General features: G+C 38.1%; 1 non-coding gene across 1 annotated transcript; it reads right to left on the bottom strand.

The window, feature by feature from the left end:
- Positions 1-220: 220 nt before the first annotated feature.
- LOC116662898 lies at positions 221-327 on the bottom strand. Its single transcript, XR_004318980.1, has one exon. It is a non-coding gene; the product is annotated as a U6 spliceosomal RNA (small nuclear RNA).
- Positions 328-15,924: the final 15,597 nt, after the last annotated feature.

The following is a 15,924-nucleotide window of genomic DNA, read 5'->3' as shown; positions in this document are numbered from 1 at the left end:
AAAATATTTGTGGGGATTTCTTGAAGTTTAACATATAGTCATCTACCCCCAAAGGGGATCTGAATTTATCTATGCCTGGAAACCAAGGGCACTACCAGTCTAGAACCACCTTAAAGTAAAATTTTGCCCTGAGGTTTCCGTAGACCCCTTCAGGATATGTGAACTTAGTCTGCAAATCTGCACAAAGTTTGGCCTGTAATCACAACTTTTCTTTCTTTTTTTAAATATGGAGCACTTCACGAATTTGCGTATCATCCTTACTCAGGGGCCATGCTTATCTTCTCCACATCACTCCAATTTTAGTATATGTGCTGCCAAAGTGAGCACATACACTTTTCAGAAAGTAATTTTTCTTTCCTTTTTTCCTCTTCTGTGTGTAGTTCCAAGACAATCTTTCCAACAGTTTCTTTCTGACTCACCCTTCCCTGAGAGCCTAGCCCTTTGTGATTATGGCTTAATGTGAAGAAAGTCTCTTATTAGATTCTCCACTAATATTGGCCCTGGGCCTTAAATCATGATTCCTTGTACTATGAGGCCACCGAAAACAAGTACAACTTTTCCAGCATCAGAAAATGCTTATGAGTCAAATGACTTCACCTTTCAGGTTACTTCTTTGAGTTTCCAGTTTTTCTTAAATTTTGTCTGGTAATTCCTTAATATATGCAAAAATTCTTAAGCATGTTAAAAGAGATATTTTAATACTGTATCAGCATTTAAAAATATTTTCAGCAAGATGAATTTGTCCAAATAATCTAGTCAACCACTACCAAAGTGAAAATCACGATATTTCTTCCAGAATACTCTTCAGCCCAAGTAGGGACATAGAGAAAAAGGACATTTTGTTTCATCCATGACTGGAATTTAACCAAGTAAGAATAGAAAGAGGATGTGGCAAATCACCTTAGGGAATTAGTTAATAAGTGTTTGAAGTCTTGAATTATAAAATATGAGCTGGATGAGGAGAAAAAAAAAAGGAAATATTTGAAACATTGAAGGTAGATGATAAACAGGATGGGTGTCTCACTGAGGTCAAAGAATTGATATATTAGGATTAACTTAGTGAGTGACCTAAATAAACAGGAAATTACAAAAAGAGGAAGGTCTTGGTATATGCTTTTCAAGATGGAGAAGTTCATTGTGATTATGGAAGTGGGCAGCCGAAGTATAGTGGTTGAGTTTATTTTGAAGATAAAGTAAAAAAATCTGAGAAGATTCTAAAGTCAGTTAAGAAGAGGTCAGAACTAGAAATGGAATAAAAGACCAAGAAGGAGACCCAGAGTCTATGGTGAGGGAATGGGAATGATTATTACAGGGGTAGATTTCATGAACAATGTGATGTAGAAAGTGGTATACTGAATGCCATTTGCTTCTAGAGAGCAGGAGAATTTTCACAAGTGGGCAGAAGGAGTCACCTGAAATAGCTTTAGGAAGTGAAGTGACACAGATTTCGTACCCAATTCTTAAGAATGTTAGGCGTAGGAGAGTTATGACAAGGCAGATTTGAAAAACAATCAAACAGGACTTCAAGATGTGAAAGGGTTCTTAGCTCGTATCATATCACCGTGGATCCCAGTGAGAAATCAAGATTCACTTTCCTGTCTTCAAGGACCAAATCAAAAGCAAGAAGAAAGTGTAGGAAATGGTAAGCAATTTAACATCAAAGAATTAGCTTTATTAATGGTCCAGGCGAGTACTTAATAACCTGCAACATTTGGAGATCTCTGGTATAGCTGGTACAGATAACATGGTTTAGAAAAACTCTCTGGCAGTATGGTGTGCTACATACCCTGAATAACAACTAAAAATGCTTGAAGAATTTCCAGAGAAAAGATCCAAGAAATGTGAGCTCACCATTAGAAACAATCACCAAACTCAAACGTAAACTAGCACCTTGAGAGCCAGTAAGGACAGAACTACAGAATCAGATCTACGATGTTTTCATAAACTAGAATTAGCAGCACAGAATTTTAAATTAAGTATGCTTAATACATTTAAGGAAATGAAAGAGGAGATGTAAAATACGAATAAGATGTCCAGCCATATTTGAAAAAGAAACAAATAGGACTTCTAAACCATTTGTTAAAAAAAGATGCAATTATGAGGTTAAAAATTCAATGATAGGTTTAACAGCTGATTAGCCACAACTGAGGAATTAGTGTATCAGAGATCTGGAGAATTATCCAGAACACAGCATGAAAATTCTAAGAGAAGGAAAATATGAAAGAGGGTAAAGATAAATCAAGAATAGAATGAGAAATTCTAACATAAATCTAATCAGAGTTTCTAGAACAGAGGAGAGATGGGGGAGAGAAAATATTCAAAGAGTTAATGGCTAAGAATTGGTTAAAATACAATAAATCCAAAGCAGAAAAGCAGAAAAAAAAATTCACACCTAAATTCATTTTAGCAACCACAGAATACCAAAGAGCTGATTACTGAGAAAGAACTATAGCAGAATTAAGCAAACATTTTTTCTCTGCAAGACCAAACAGCAAATATTTCAGACTTTGCAGGCTTCAGTCTCTGCTGCAACTATTCACCTCTGTTGTTTTAGTGCAAAAACATCCAGAGACAACATGTAAATAAATGACCGTGGCTGTGTTCCAATAAACTTTATAAAAAATAGGCAGCAGGATTTACTTTGCTCGTGAGTCATAGTTTATCAACTCCTGAACTACAGAATGTCCCCTGACTTCTCAACAGCAACGAAAGCACCCAAAGAAAAAGGCTTATTAGACTGATGTCAAGTAGGTGTCTCCCATTTCTTCCCCGAGGCTCTCATTGCCCACCCAACCTAACTAACCCAGTTCAGCCTGAGAAATTGGAACGAAGAAAAGTCACTTACAATCTGCTTTTAATATCCCCTAGTCCTTACATTTCCCTCATTCCCAGGCCAAAGTGTACAAGGCCCATGGACACACAGGCATTGGTCTATCATTTTGACAGTAGATACCAATGTTACATCCAAGAAGCCAAATAACAGACCAGTCTATGGAAGAAGCACTATGGCCACAGATTCTGTGAGTGTCACAAAACAGTAATATGCCAGAAAGGTGAATATACCTCTCGAAGTACAACTGTGGATAGTGTGTGAGATGACCAAATAGGAGAAAAAGCATGTCTGAGGATGTCCTTGTATGTCTCAAAAACAGGGCCAACAGAGACTAACCATGACCTTAACCAAAACTGCATCAGGTTGCAGAGGCAAAACAAAAAGCAATGTTGCAAACACCAACATATCCTAAAGAGTGTGTTTAGGCAAGGTTCCCAGAAGTTTAGGTTATCATTAATCATTGCTCCTAATTGCTGTCAGTTAATTCTCCTGAGCGCCCTCCAGGCCAAGCCATCATCCCATGAAACATGTTGTCTTCCCTTATAATGCATTTCTGTCTTGCCAGTAACAGAATCTGAGGCTTTGGTGTTCCTTTACAAGAACACTGATCGAATCACCCTAAGACCTTTTTGTGTGTTCTGGGTTACTGGGCACAATTCCAGAAACAAATGCTTATATTATCCTCAAACAGAATACCTAACTTTCCAAGACTGCTCAGAAGCAGATGTTTCTCAGTCATTTCAGGCTTGGCCACTGGTAAAGGCACAGTGTACTTGACATCCTGTTCTCTGTCCACTAGGTTACACAGGCTACATATAATCTCATAACCTCTAAAACAGTCCTAGTAAAGGTCCTTTATCGCCACAGAATCCTATGCTTTCCACTGGAAATGAAAACAGGCCAGTTTCCTCTAGTCTAGTCCCTGCACACTGCAGGCTCATTTCCCTGACTTATAAGAATCATTGTGATTTCCATTCCATTAAATCCATTCATTTGTGGTGGGAGTATAGTTCAGTGGTAGAGCATTTGACTGCATTAAATCCATTCATTTAAGAAACTGCTGCCCATTCTACTATTTAAGTGCTCAGAAAACAAAACAAAACAAAAAACCTAAAAAACAAAACAAAACCTCCTTTTTCCCCTAGTATGTTTTGATATTTTGCAACATCTCGGAAGTTCATTCTAATGGTATGCAGAAAACTTATCACGTAGAATAGGGGTAAGAGTAAAGACTATAATTAATGTAGTTCATTCTCCTAATTGACAGTTGGGGAAACTGAGACCTGCAGTGTAAACGACCTGAAGGTCAACAATGTCAGAATTAAGTATAATGTTCATTCTAGTGATTTTCCTACTATGTGCTGCATATCTTAAAATTTTAACTTTTTTATTTGCCCAGTGATTCCATGATTCCTAACTTTTCCTTTTCCTGCAAACACTGATTACATGCTTTGGCTGCCTCTTTATAGAAGATATATATATATATATATATATATATATATATATATATATGTGTGTGTGACTAACAAAAGCTGACAATTAAATACTCTTCATGTCAATTTGACTTCCTTTTGACCTTGAAGTGTCAGTGTTACTTACTGTGAAGATATCAAGATGATAGCACAGTAGATGCTGCCAAATGAAAAATTTGCTGCAATGAGCTTTTTATGAAATATTGAGGCTAAGCAAAGAATCAGTTCCTCTGACAAAAATACTCTCAGTCTCTCCCCTCACTAAATCACAGTGTGGGGGCTGCAGGCACTCTGGGTTTTCCATTGCCAGCGGTGATATCCTGAATGTACTTTGCCAGGAAACATCCAAGATCAAGAGATGACCTTTTTATTGCAGATTGTGAGATTATCCTCATTCCCATAGGTTCACACTCAAGACAAAGGTTTTGTTTTTGTGGGTTTTTAAAATTCCATACAAATTCTCATCTGTATGAAGGTAAAAAAGATCTTGCTCTGAGCAGGAAAGGAAGTGGAAGACTCTCTAGCTGCAGCAGCATTAGTCGCAGTCAGATCTGGGAAGCACACTGCACTCTCTAGCTTCTGTGGCAGTCCTACTAGACCCTCAACCTCCCCTCAGGTGGAAAATCTAACATTACATACTCAAAAAGAAACATAGTTTATTAGTCAGTTGACACTTTAGACCCACCACTCAGTGAGGGAAGTCTCAGTTTAGAGGAGAAAAAGGAAGTCCTAACTAGAGATGCTGCAAGTGGGACAGTAAGGGTGTGCTGCACATAAGGAACATGATGGTGAAGACTACTTGAGATGCCCCTGGCTGAGGCACTCCGTATCAGATGACATTTACTGAGCACCTAGGAGGGGCTAAGATCATTTTCACTATTCTGCTCGACACTGTTACTCAAGGCTAAGTAGTTTTCACAGGGACAGGTTTAGGAGATAAGGGATATGCTACATTCTTCTGTGCATAGAGAGCTCACAACTTTTCCATTCAGTAGCACAGAGCAGTGGCCAGAGTGGAATGAGGCACAGGGTCCAGCTACAGTTCAAGAACACTCCCTGACGACACCATGGTAACCTTTAGTTTCACTGACTGCAATGGCCCCACTGTTCTATTCCTGGCACAACGCTCAGTGCTGGCCAGGATTCATTTCTCTCTATTCAGCTCAAGTTGTAGTCACATAATAAAATGCACAGTGACAAGACTTCCTGAGGCTTTCAGGTGCATTCAGCCTGGCAGGCTGTGGGATGCTACATTTTTAAGACCAATGGTGAAACAAAGGCAACTATTGCTTCCAGAACCCAACAGATACTACCTAGAGTTAGTTATTGAGAAGGCAGTTAAGGATCATTCGAGTCATTTATACACCAAAAAAAAATACTTTTAGAGTACCAACTATGTCCTAGGCATTAAGAGAAAGAGAGAAGTACACGCAATGCAATATGGTGAATACAAGTTAGAGACAAGTGTGGGGTCCTCAGAGGAACAGTATCTAACCCACTCTGAAAGAGAAGATTTTCTTAAGAAAGTCTGGCAAAAAGGAGAGAAGGTGGATTAAAGGGTGGATATTCCAAGCAAAAAGAAAAATACAAGCAAAGGTAAAGGAGTTTGAAGCAGAACACTGTGCAGGCAGTTTGCCATTGCCAGAACATACACTGTATGTACACACACGATAGGGACGGTGGCCGGCCAGTAGTTAGGAACGTAGGTAGAGGTCAGGTCAAGGATGTATTTGAGCAGGGGAGGGACACTTTATCAATTTACACTCTTGAAACATCACTGTAACAATAGTGTGGATGAAAGGGCTTAAGGGATGAGGATGAATAAAGGGAGAACAGTAAGGAACTTATTTCAAAAGTTGAGGTAAGTAATGATGAGGCCCTGTCTCCAACAGCTGAACACCAAGCCTGGAAGCCATAGGCATCCCCATTTATGCAATGTGCTCAATCAACGTTGAACCCACTGTAACAAATCTACTGTGTGAAGGGTCAGGTAGATCACAAAGTACCCAAGTGCACAACTAACTTCAGGCAGGATTTAAACAACAAAAACAACAAACAGCATCAATTCAAGTCTAGTGTAAGGGAGATTGACTTCTGGCATGTCAAGGTGAGGAGCTCTGCTAAGCCACTTCCCAGTGAAACTGGTGAAAATTATTTAAATCAACCTAAGAGCAAATAGCAAATGAAATATCTATTCAAGAAAATCTGTGAAAATTTGGTAAGAAAGGTGAGAATCTATGGAATCTGAACCAAGTCCTTTTCTTCCCTCCATACTCTCAGCTCAGCAAGGTGGAGATTCCACTCTAGATGGCTGCAGCCTCGAGCAAAGGGCTCCCTGAGACCCCTACCAGTTCCCAGTCAGAGGCTTTCTTCTCTGGAGGAGACTCCACCATTTCTCATCCTGCTCCAGCCACCTGTAGCTGAGGCTAAGACCCAGCTGAGTGTGGTCGAGATGTAGAAGCTCCACCTTCTTCCACCAGCCCCCACTTGTGAAACACAGGCTTGCCTTGGGAGCTACAGGCCAAGAACAAGGGAGTCATGGTTGCTCTTGCCTTGGCTCAAGAGGCAGTGATTCTGTGCCAGCAAAGTCAAGCTGAGAGGTCCTCAGACTGTTGCCTCCACCCTCTACTGAGCGCTGAGATCCCAGGACAGGGTGTCACACAGAGAGAAGCTTGCTATTGCCCCCACTCTCAACTCTAAAATCCTAGTTCAGAGATTTTTTGCCTGGAAGGAGAAACAGACTGTAAAACAGACAGCTCTTGATCTCTTCCCAAAGGAACTGACTTCATTTGCAATGGAGTATGGAGAAATTCAAATCTAAGGGCTCTCTCAAGAATAGTGGAGACAGTGGTGAAAGGCAATTGAGATATTGATGGATTTAATGAACATACCTCCTAGACTGTACACCAGTTAGTTTATAGGAGAGAAATAGGGGGATAAGACAGCAGGGGGTCAGAACATGTACCTCAGAAACTGTTCCATCATAGGAACCACAAATTGACTGGATTAACTTTTAGAACAATTTAGACCTCCAGGTTATTGTTAAAAACAATAGAGCAATCAGCAGGCAATTAGTGGTGTTAAACACCTTGGTTAGATCAGGTCTGTTTCTAGAGACCCCTACCAACACCACTGTCATCAAGGGGGACTGTTGGCACATCCAAAGCTGCACCTTCCTGAGACGCAATATCAAAGACTTAATCCTGAGGTGAGGAAACATGCTTCACTAAAATAATAGTAGCCAGTCACTAAAAAATAAACAAGCAAATGAGAATAACAAGCCCTGAGGTGGAAGCAGTACCCAATATTGCTACAATATATTATCTAAAATGTCCAGTTTCCTACCCTCTAGAAAAAATTATGAGACATGCAAAGAAATAGGAAAGTATGATTCATACACAGAGTCAAAAACACAAACACAAACTGCCTGTGAGAGCAACTAGATGATAGATCTAACTGAAAAAGATCTCAAAATAGCCATTATAAACCTGTTTAGTGAACTAAAGGAAAGTATGGTGAAAGAAGTTTACTTCTTTTAAGAAGTTTGCAGCAAACAGAGAATATCAATAAAGAGATAGAAATTATTAAAAAGGGTCAAATGGAAATTCTGGAGTTGAAAAGCAGAATAACTTAAATAAAAATTTCACTAGAGGGACTCAACAACAGATCTGAACTGGCGGACAAAAGAACTGGTAAACTCCGAAATCAACAGAGATTATTCAAAAACCAAAGAACAGAGAGAAAAAAATGAAGAAAAATGAACAGAGCCTCAGTCAATGTTGCTAAGTAGTACTAATACATGCCTAATGCTGAAGTACTAACACATGCCTGTGAGGAAGACCAGGGGGAGGGAGAAGGAAACAGGAAGAACATTCAAAGCAAAATGCCTCAAAGACTCTCAAATTTACTGAAAATTAATAACCTACACACCCGAGAAGGTCAATGAATTCCAAGTAGAATAAATGCAATGAGATCCATAAGCCGACACATGACAGCAAAATGCTGAAAGTCAAAGACAAGGAGAAAATACTAAAAACAGCAAGAGAAAAATGGCTGGCTGTCCTTTACAAGGAACCTCAATAACACAAACAGCTGACTTCAGAAGAAATAACATAAACCAGAAGGCAGTGGGACAATGTATTCAAAATACTTAAAGGAAAGGAAAAAGGAAAAAAACTGTCAACCATGAACTCTATATCCAGCAAAGCTGTTTTTCAAAACTGAAGGCAAAAGAAAAACTTTCCCAGATAAACAAAAACTGAGAGAATTTATGGCTAGCAGACCCATCTTGCAACAAATACTAGATAAATTCTTCAGGCTGAAAGCAAGTGACCTAGGACAGTAATTCAAGTCCACACACACACAAAAAAAACAAAGAATACAATTAAAGGTAGTAATACAGTAAACATAAATGCATATTTTTCTCACTTCTAATAACTGATTTTAAAAAACAATTGTATAAACTAATACATATATAATGTAATGTTGGGCCTATACATATAGAAATGTAATGTATGTGTAATATATTTGCCAGTAACAGCAAAAGGTGGATAAGAGCAAAGCTGTGCTGGGCTTGGGAAATGACCACAGATGTAAAGTATCATTGGGTCTGAAACATTAATAAATAACATGTAATAATACCACAAAAAGGGGGAAAGGGGGATAGAGTTATACAGAGTATTGTCCCTATATGTCACTGGAATTAAGCTTATACAAATCCAAAGTTGACTCTTAAGGTATATATGGTAAACTGTAGAAACACCACTACAAAAACAAAACCAAAAGCAACAAAAAGAAACCTGAAAAAATCATAAAAGAAATTAAAATGCTACAAATCTAGTGCAGGGTCATAGATATAGAGTTATTCTCAGAACCAGGTGGGGTATTAGGCATCATTCCTAAGGAATCTTGCCAAAAGCGTTCCTACAAGGTCCAGTGGTCTGGGGAGATGAACAGAAATGCAGACTTGGGGCACTATGGAATAGGAAGGAAGGAAACAAAACACACATGCACTTACAAGACTTGATAGACAGAGTGCTCATCACGACTTAACCTGTCGCTTGACCCGTAGAGTCCTAAAACAGTGTATGACAAAGAGGAACCCAGAGACACAGATCCAAGCCGAAGTTATCACACTTTTGCCTGAATCAGAAGACTCTGGAGGGCTTTTTCAACCACAGATTGCTGTCCCCATCCCCAGAGTTTCTGATTTCGTAGAACTAGAGTGGAGCCCAAGAATTTGCATCCCTAACAAGCTCCCAGGTGATACTGATGGTGTTAGTCCAGACTTTACAATTTGTGAGCCATAGGCTGTCCTAAAGTGTGGATCCCATAATGGATAAATGAGAATAAAGTAGGTAGCTATTGTAGGTCATAGCCGAAAATGCGAGAACCTACTTCTAGATGAATGAGTGGGCTGGGCCCAATAGGAGAATAAGCAACAGGTATAGAGAACGTCTAATCATTTTGCTACCCCAAATCAATTCGCTATCCTCGTAACTGTACCCTAGTTTCCCTCTGGGAACCACCTTTCTCACTTTTAGCCATGTGATCTGGAAGGACTTGATGAGTTACCTCTGCCTCAGGGAAAGGAGTATGGCTCAGGCCTCTCCAGTCAGGGCTTCATGTTTTCCCACTTCCAGCAATTAGTTCAGACATAGGTAAGCAAACTATTAAGATTTAAGGAGAATTTTTCTGAGACACCTGAGGAGAGGGAGAGGGAGATAGAGACGGAGACAGAGACAGAGAGAGGCCATTTTTGGTTAAATTTGAACCTGAAAAGGCTTAGTCTGGAGCTTCCACCATGCCACCACGAAGAGCCTTAAACTGTAACCAGTTTTGAGATGAGCCAAGAGTTGGAAAACAAGTAGATCTTGGTGGTGTCATTTGAGCCCTGGATCAAACACACCTGAAACTTGTATTGCCCTATGACTCAATTAAATTCCCATTTTCTTAGAGTCAGTTAAGTTGGGTTTTATCATTTGCAATTAAAAAAGTGAAGGGGCTATTTTGACAATTTAGTAACCAGGTGAATAGACAAAGCAGAACAAGCTACATGGCATACACGGTACATTATGGGTGACAATGAGCATTTCTTTGGGGAGTTATGAAGAGAGGCATTCTGCATGCTAGCAGGGCAGGCTTTTGAGGGGCACTAGACCAACACTGTCAGGACTTAGAGGGTGAGACTACATAAGTACACAAACAGAAACACAGGTGTGAAGATTCAGCCAAATCCGATGTTCACAGGAGTGTGGGAGGCAAATAAGAGGGCAGGGACCTGGAACCAACAAGGGACCCCAAGGATAGCCTGGGAGGGTCCTGGGGCCCAGATCTGTTTGACATCAAGGTGACTCACAGATCAGCTTATACTTCTGCCCTCTGCCGTCCCCCTTTATTAACTCTCTGACCTCAGGTCCTACCATTCATTCTCTTCTTGCTGACTCCATTCCAGCCATAGTAGCCTCTTCACCTGTCTTCCAAATACATCAAACATGCTCCCACCTTGGGACCCCTGCACTTATTTCACGTTCCTGGGAGCTCTTCCCCCAGATATTTGCATTGCTGGTTCCTTCATTTCCTTCAGGCCCCTGCTCAAATGTCAACCTATTAGACAGGCCTTTCCGGATCAGTTTATATGAAATAGCAAGACCCCACCACCAACCCGCCTCATCCTATGTCCCTTTCCCGCTTTTTCTTTCTCTGTAGTGCTTAATACTATCTGACCACTATATATGTACTTGTTTATTTGTTAATTGCTTCTCTTTCAAAGAATGTAAGCACCGTGAGGGCACAGGCCTGCGGGTTTTGAAGCTATATCCCTGATGCCTAGAACAATCTAGATCACAGTATGTGCTCAGTAAAATATTGTGGAAGGAAGGAAGGAAGGAAGGAAGGAAGGAGGAAATAAGTCTCAGCATTCACAATCAGGCCACCGACTCCTGTGTGTGAGACTGTTACTATTGTGATCACCACTTAATAAGTCTGAAGTAGATGCTTGCCTCCCTCAGGATGCCACACTCTTTCCTCCTACCCCATTGCCATGCTATAGACATTGCTCTCATTTGACTACCATTGAACCTCTGCTAAAATAATAAAGTCCTTAATTGATAGGTGCAAGGTATAATTCATTTTAGATGTCTGTGCATTTTTATTGTATTCAGTAAGGATTTGCTGAGTGCCTGGATATATATTTACTGTAGTACTGTATTAGCTGCTTGTGCTACAGATATTAGAATAATGTGGACACTGCCTGATGAAGTTTATAATCTCATTTACAACGTCCAAAAAGGACTGCTGGAGATTTAAAAGACTTCAAAGCTCAAAGAAACAGAATTATGGTCAAATCAGAGGTGGTGAAGTTACTATCTGAGAATAAGAGGTCTTACCCCACCCTCAGTGGTAGGCTAGAGCTGGCTTACACCAACTCATGAAAATCAATTGATTTTTCAGGAATTTTGTAGGACGGTTGCTAAACACAATCACTATTTAAAGTTAAATTATTTCAACTTAAACTAAATAAATTATATTAAAAACAAAGATAGTAAAATATGTAAAATTATCACTTTCTTATGGTTTTATTGTATCCTACTATTATTTATCCTCTCAAGGTTATTTATATCTATTATTATCATGGGAATACTATACAACAGCAAGCTACTGAGCATCTCTTCCCACTCCACATTCAACAATGTCACATTGGAGGACTGGAACCTGTCTTGGTGAAAGTATTTACATGACGGATATTGGCAAATTGCTAAAAATCAAGGCTTAATTTTCTGTTTTGTTGATTGTCAAGGCTTAAGAACATCATATTCTTATGATGGAGGAACTCTCAGCAGTGTTGATTAAATTAAAAGTGTGTCACGTCTGCAGCTATTACATTGTGAAAACTCAAAATGTTCTTCCAATATTCGAAAACTATTACCTAAGACAGCAAAAAAGTAACTCACATCATTGAGAAATAAGTGAAGTTTCAAAGTATATCTTTGTTGTTTCACTATATTCACATCATAACATGACATTCATGTCATTACTGTACCTGCTCATCATTTGTAATCATAGCTGACTAGAAACACAAATGTTTGGCAGAAATCAATGAAAGCATTCTGAATAATGAGGAGTGTATATTTTATTTTGTTACTTGTAAATAGTGTGCTACACATTCTTTATATCAGAAAAATTTATACTAATCTAATGTATGTATAAATTTTGCATACTTTTTTCCAGCAAGCTGGTTAAATATTTCTAGCACCTTACTACCCACTCCCCTTACATATATTGTATCATGTAAATTAAGTCACTTTGTGTGACATAGTAAGAAATACATATTTAGTCTCTACCCTGAGTTCCTGGCACAGAGCTTCTAAAACTTTTGTGATTTCCTGAATGATAGGGGTAATAGAAGTATCTTTTGTTTTACAGTATCTGTTTTTATCCCAGGCCCCTAACACAGAGTTTCTAGGACCCTTGGAATCTCTGGAGTGACAAGAGTGTCTTTTTGTATGCTAATGAGATGACTGGTAGCTGGGGTTCCTGGACAGTTTTAAGATGAGAACTAAATATCAGAAAAACCAAGGCATGATTAGAGGGTTGGAACTTTCAGCCCCATACCCCAACCTCTGGGGAGGGTAGAAGGACTAGAAGTTGACTTGATCACCAATAGTCAATGATTTAATAAATAATGACTGTAATGAAGCCTCCGTAAAAACTCTAAAATATAGGATTTGGAGAGTTTCTGGGTTAGTGAATGTATGCACCTTCCAGGAAGGTGACACACCCTCAAACCCCAAGAGAGAGATGCTCCCAATGTTTTATGTTTATGTATTAATTATCCTAGTTTTTCGTTGTGGCAGAAATGATTAGTGTTCATGGAAAATTCACATGCACCTTTACAATTTCCAGCCTTCTTTCGGTTACCTTGGGCTTTGTGAATAGTGTCTTGACCCATGTAAATGTTTCCTTTTATTTATTAATTTATTGAAGTATAGTTGACAATGTTGTGTTAGTTTCAGGTGTACAACAAAGTGATTCATATACATACATACACATATATATATATTCTTTTTCAAATTCTCATTATAGGTTATTACAAGATATTGAATATAGTTTCCTGTGCTATACAATAGGACCTTGTGTTTATCTATTTCATATATAGTAGTGTGTATATATTAATCTCAAACTCCTAATTTATCTCTACCTTCCCCCTTGGTAACCACAGATTTGTTTTTTATGTCTGTGAGTCTATTTCTGGTTTGTAAGTAAGTTCATCTGTATCATTTTTTTAGATTCCACATGTAAGTGATATCATATGATATTTGTCTTTCTCTGTCTGACTTACTTTACTTAGCATGATAATCTCTAGGTCCGTCCATGTTGCTCCAAATGGCATTATTGCATCTTTTTTATGGCTGAGTAACATTCCACTGTATATATATATACACCACAACTTCTTTATCCATTCATTTGTTGATGGACATTTAGGTTGTTTCCATGTCTTGGCCATTGTAAACAGAGCTGCTATGAACTTGGGGTCTATGTATCTTTTCAAATTAGAGTTTTCTCCAGATATATGCCCAGGAGTAGGATTGCTGGATCATATGGTAAGTATTTTTTAAGTTTTTTTAAGGAACCTCCATACTGTTCTTCATAGTGGCCGCACCAATTTACATTCCCACCAACAGTGCAGGAGGGCTCCTTTTCCTCCACACCCTCTCCAGCATTTACTATTTGCACACTTTTTAATGATGGCTATTCTGACTAGCGTGAGGTGATACTTCATTGTAGTTTTGATTTGCATTTCTCTAATAATTAGTGGCATTGAGCATATTTTCATGTGCCTGTTGGCCACCTGTGTGTATTCTTTAGAGAAATGTCTATTTAGATCTTCTGCCCATTTTTGACTGGATTTTTTTTTTTATATTGAGCTTTATGAGCTGTTTGAATGTTTTAGAAATTAACCCTTTGTCAGTTGCACCATTTGCTAATATTTCTTCCCAGTCTATAGGTTGTCTTTCCTTTTTGTTGATGGTTTCCTTTGCTGTGCAAAAGCTTTTAAGTTTAATTAGGTGTAAATATTTCTTAAACCATCAAAAGTATATCTTGATCAATATATACTTTCCTATTTTCATCATTATTTCAAAAATGAAAATTTTTGTCAGATTTCTAGCAAACTGGAAATATATATATATATATATATATAGAGAGAGAGAGAGAGAGAGAGAGAGAGAGAGAGAGAGAGATACCCAGAAACATTTGAGAGACTCAGAAAATGTCATCTCATTTTAGTCTTTTCATTTCATTTTAGTCCTTAGAAAAAAATTTAAAATTTATATTTCCTCCCAGTTTAATAAGGAGACTGAGGCTCAGATGTCATAGAAACAAAATTTCAATCTCTTGTACCATCTGGAATGGAATTTGAGAACTTAAAGCCTGAATATAAACCCATGGCCTTTCCATTTCTCATGACTGCCTCCTAGGTGGAGCCAGAATTGGCCAGAAGCCAGACTTTCTAGAAACTCTTGAGATACAAAGATAGCTATCATCAGTCCTGATGAACTTCAACTCACAAATCAGTATTTTCCCATTACCAGCTCTGCCTCCAGACATTTCTGTATCTGAAACATTGAAAATATTACTTCTACTGTAGTTATTCCTCTGCTCTGTATTGACCACATGACCCAAGGCAGCTCGTGTATGGTGGAATGGAGGCTGCAGCTGTCCCTAAGGGGGCTGCCATGGTAAGAGATTCAGAGGAGACTGATGGTGATAATTCTTGAAGTCACTTTTTTCAGTAGAAATTCCAAATAAAGCTCCATTCTACCTCAATAGTGAGAAATGTAAATAAGGAGATGAAAAATATATATGTATATATATAACACTTACTAAATACATACATATACATATAACATTTATTAAAAGCCCTTTGGCAAAGAAAAAATTAGGCTATCTACAGGTCATAAACTTTGCCACCCAATTAACTTCTTCTTTTTTTTGTTTATTTTTAAACTACTAATAAAATTAATGAAAAAGCAGCATACAATTTTCTAACCAAAGTGCACAGAAGTCTTAACAAAAACAGAACTTACCTCTCAAATCTAGTTTATCTTATATTGCAGTTAATAACTATAATTAAGCACTCTAAAATTCAGACACGCATGATAATATAGAAAAATCATTTTATATATAAAAATAATAATGCCAAGATATTTTAAAATCCAAATAAATCTTTATATTATCTGAGGGAAGCATTCATATTTTTATTTATTCTTTGGTGTCTGTTTGAAGCTAAGAGGTTACAATACATTAACAAGTTTCTTCTGTATAGCACAGGGAACTATGCTCAATATCTTGTAATAACCTTTAATGAAAAAATATGAAAATGAATATATGTATGTATACGCATGACTGGGACATTGTGCTGTACACCAGAAATTGACACATTATAACTGACAATACTTCAATAAAAAAATAAATAAATACAATGTATTAACAGAAAAACTTTCAGGAAATGAGGCAAAATAATGAAAAAAAGAATATATAGAAAAGTATTTTAAATGTAGGGAAAAAAAATCCCATACACCATCCTATAACGCACTAAGCACAAATTTAAAAAAAAAA

Source organism: Camelus ferus, chromosome 3, assembly GCF_009834535.1.
Source record: "Camelus ferus isolate YT-003-E chromosome 3, BCGSAC_Cfer_1.0, whole genome shotgun sequence".
Lineage (NCBI taxonomy): Eukaryota > Metazoa > Chordata > Mammalia > Artiodactyla > Camelidae > Camelus > Camelus ferus.
The sequence above is the reverse complement of the archived record's forward strand: the minus strand, read 5'-3'. Positions and strand labels throughout refer to the sequence as shown.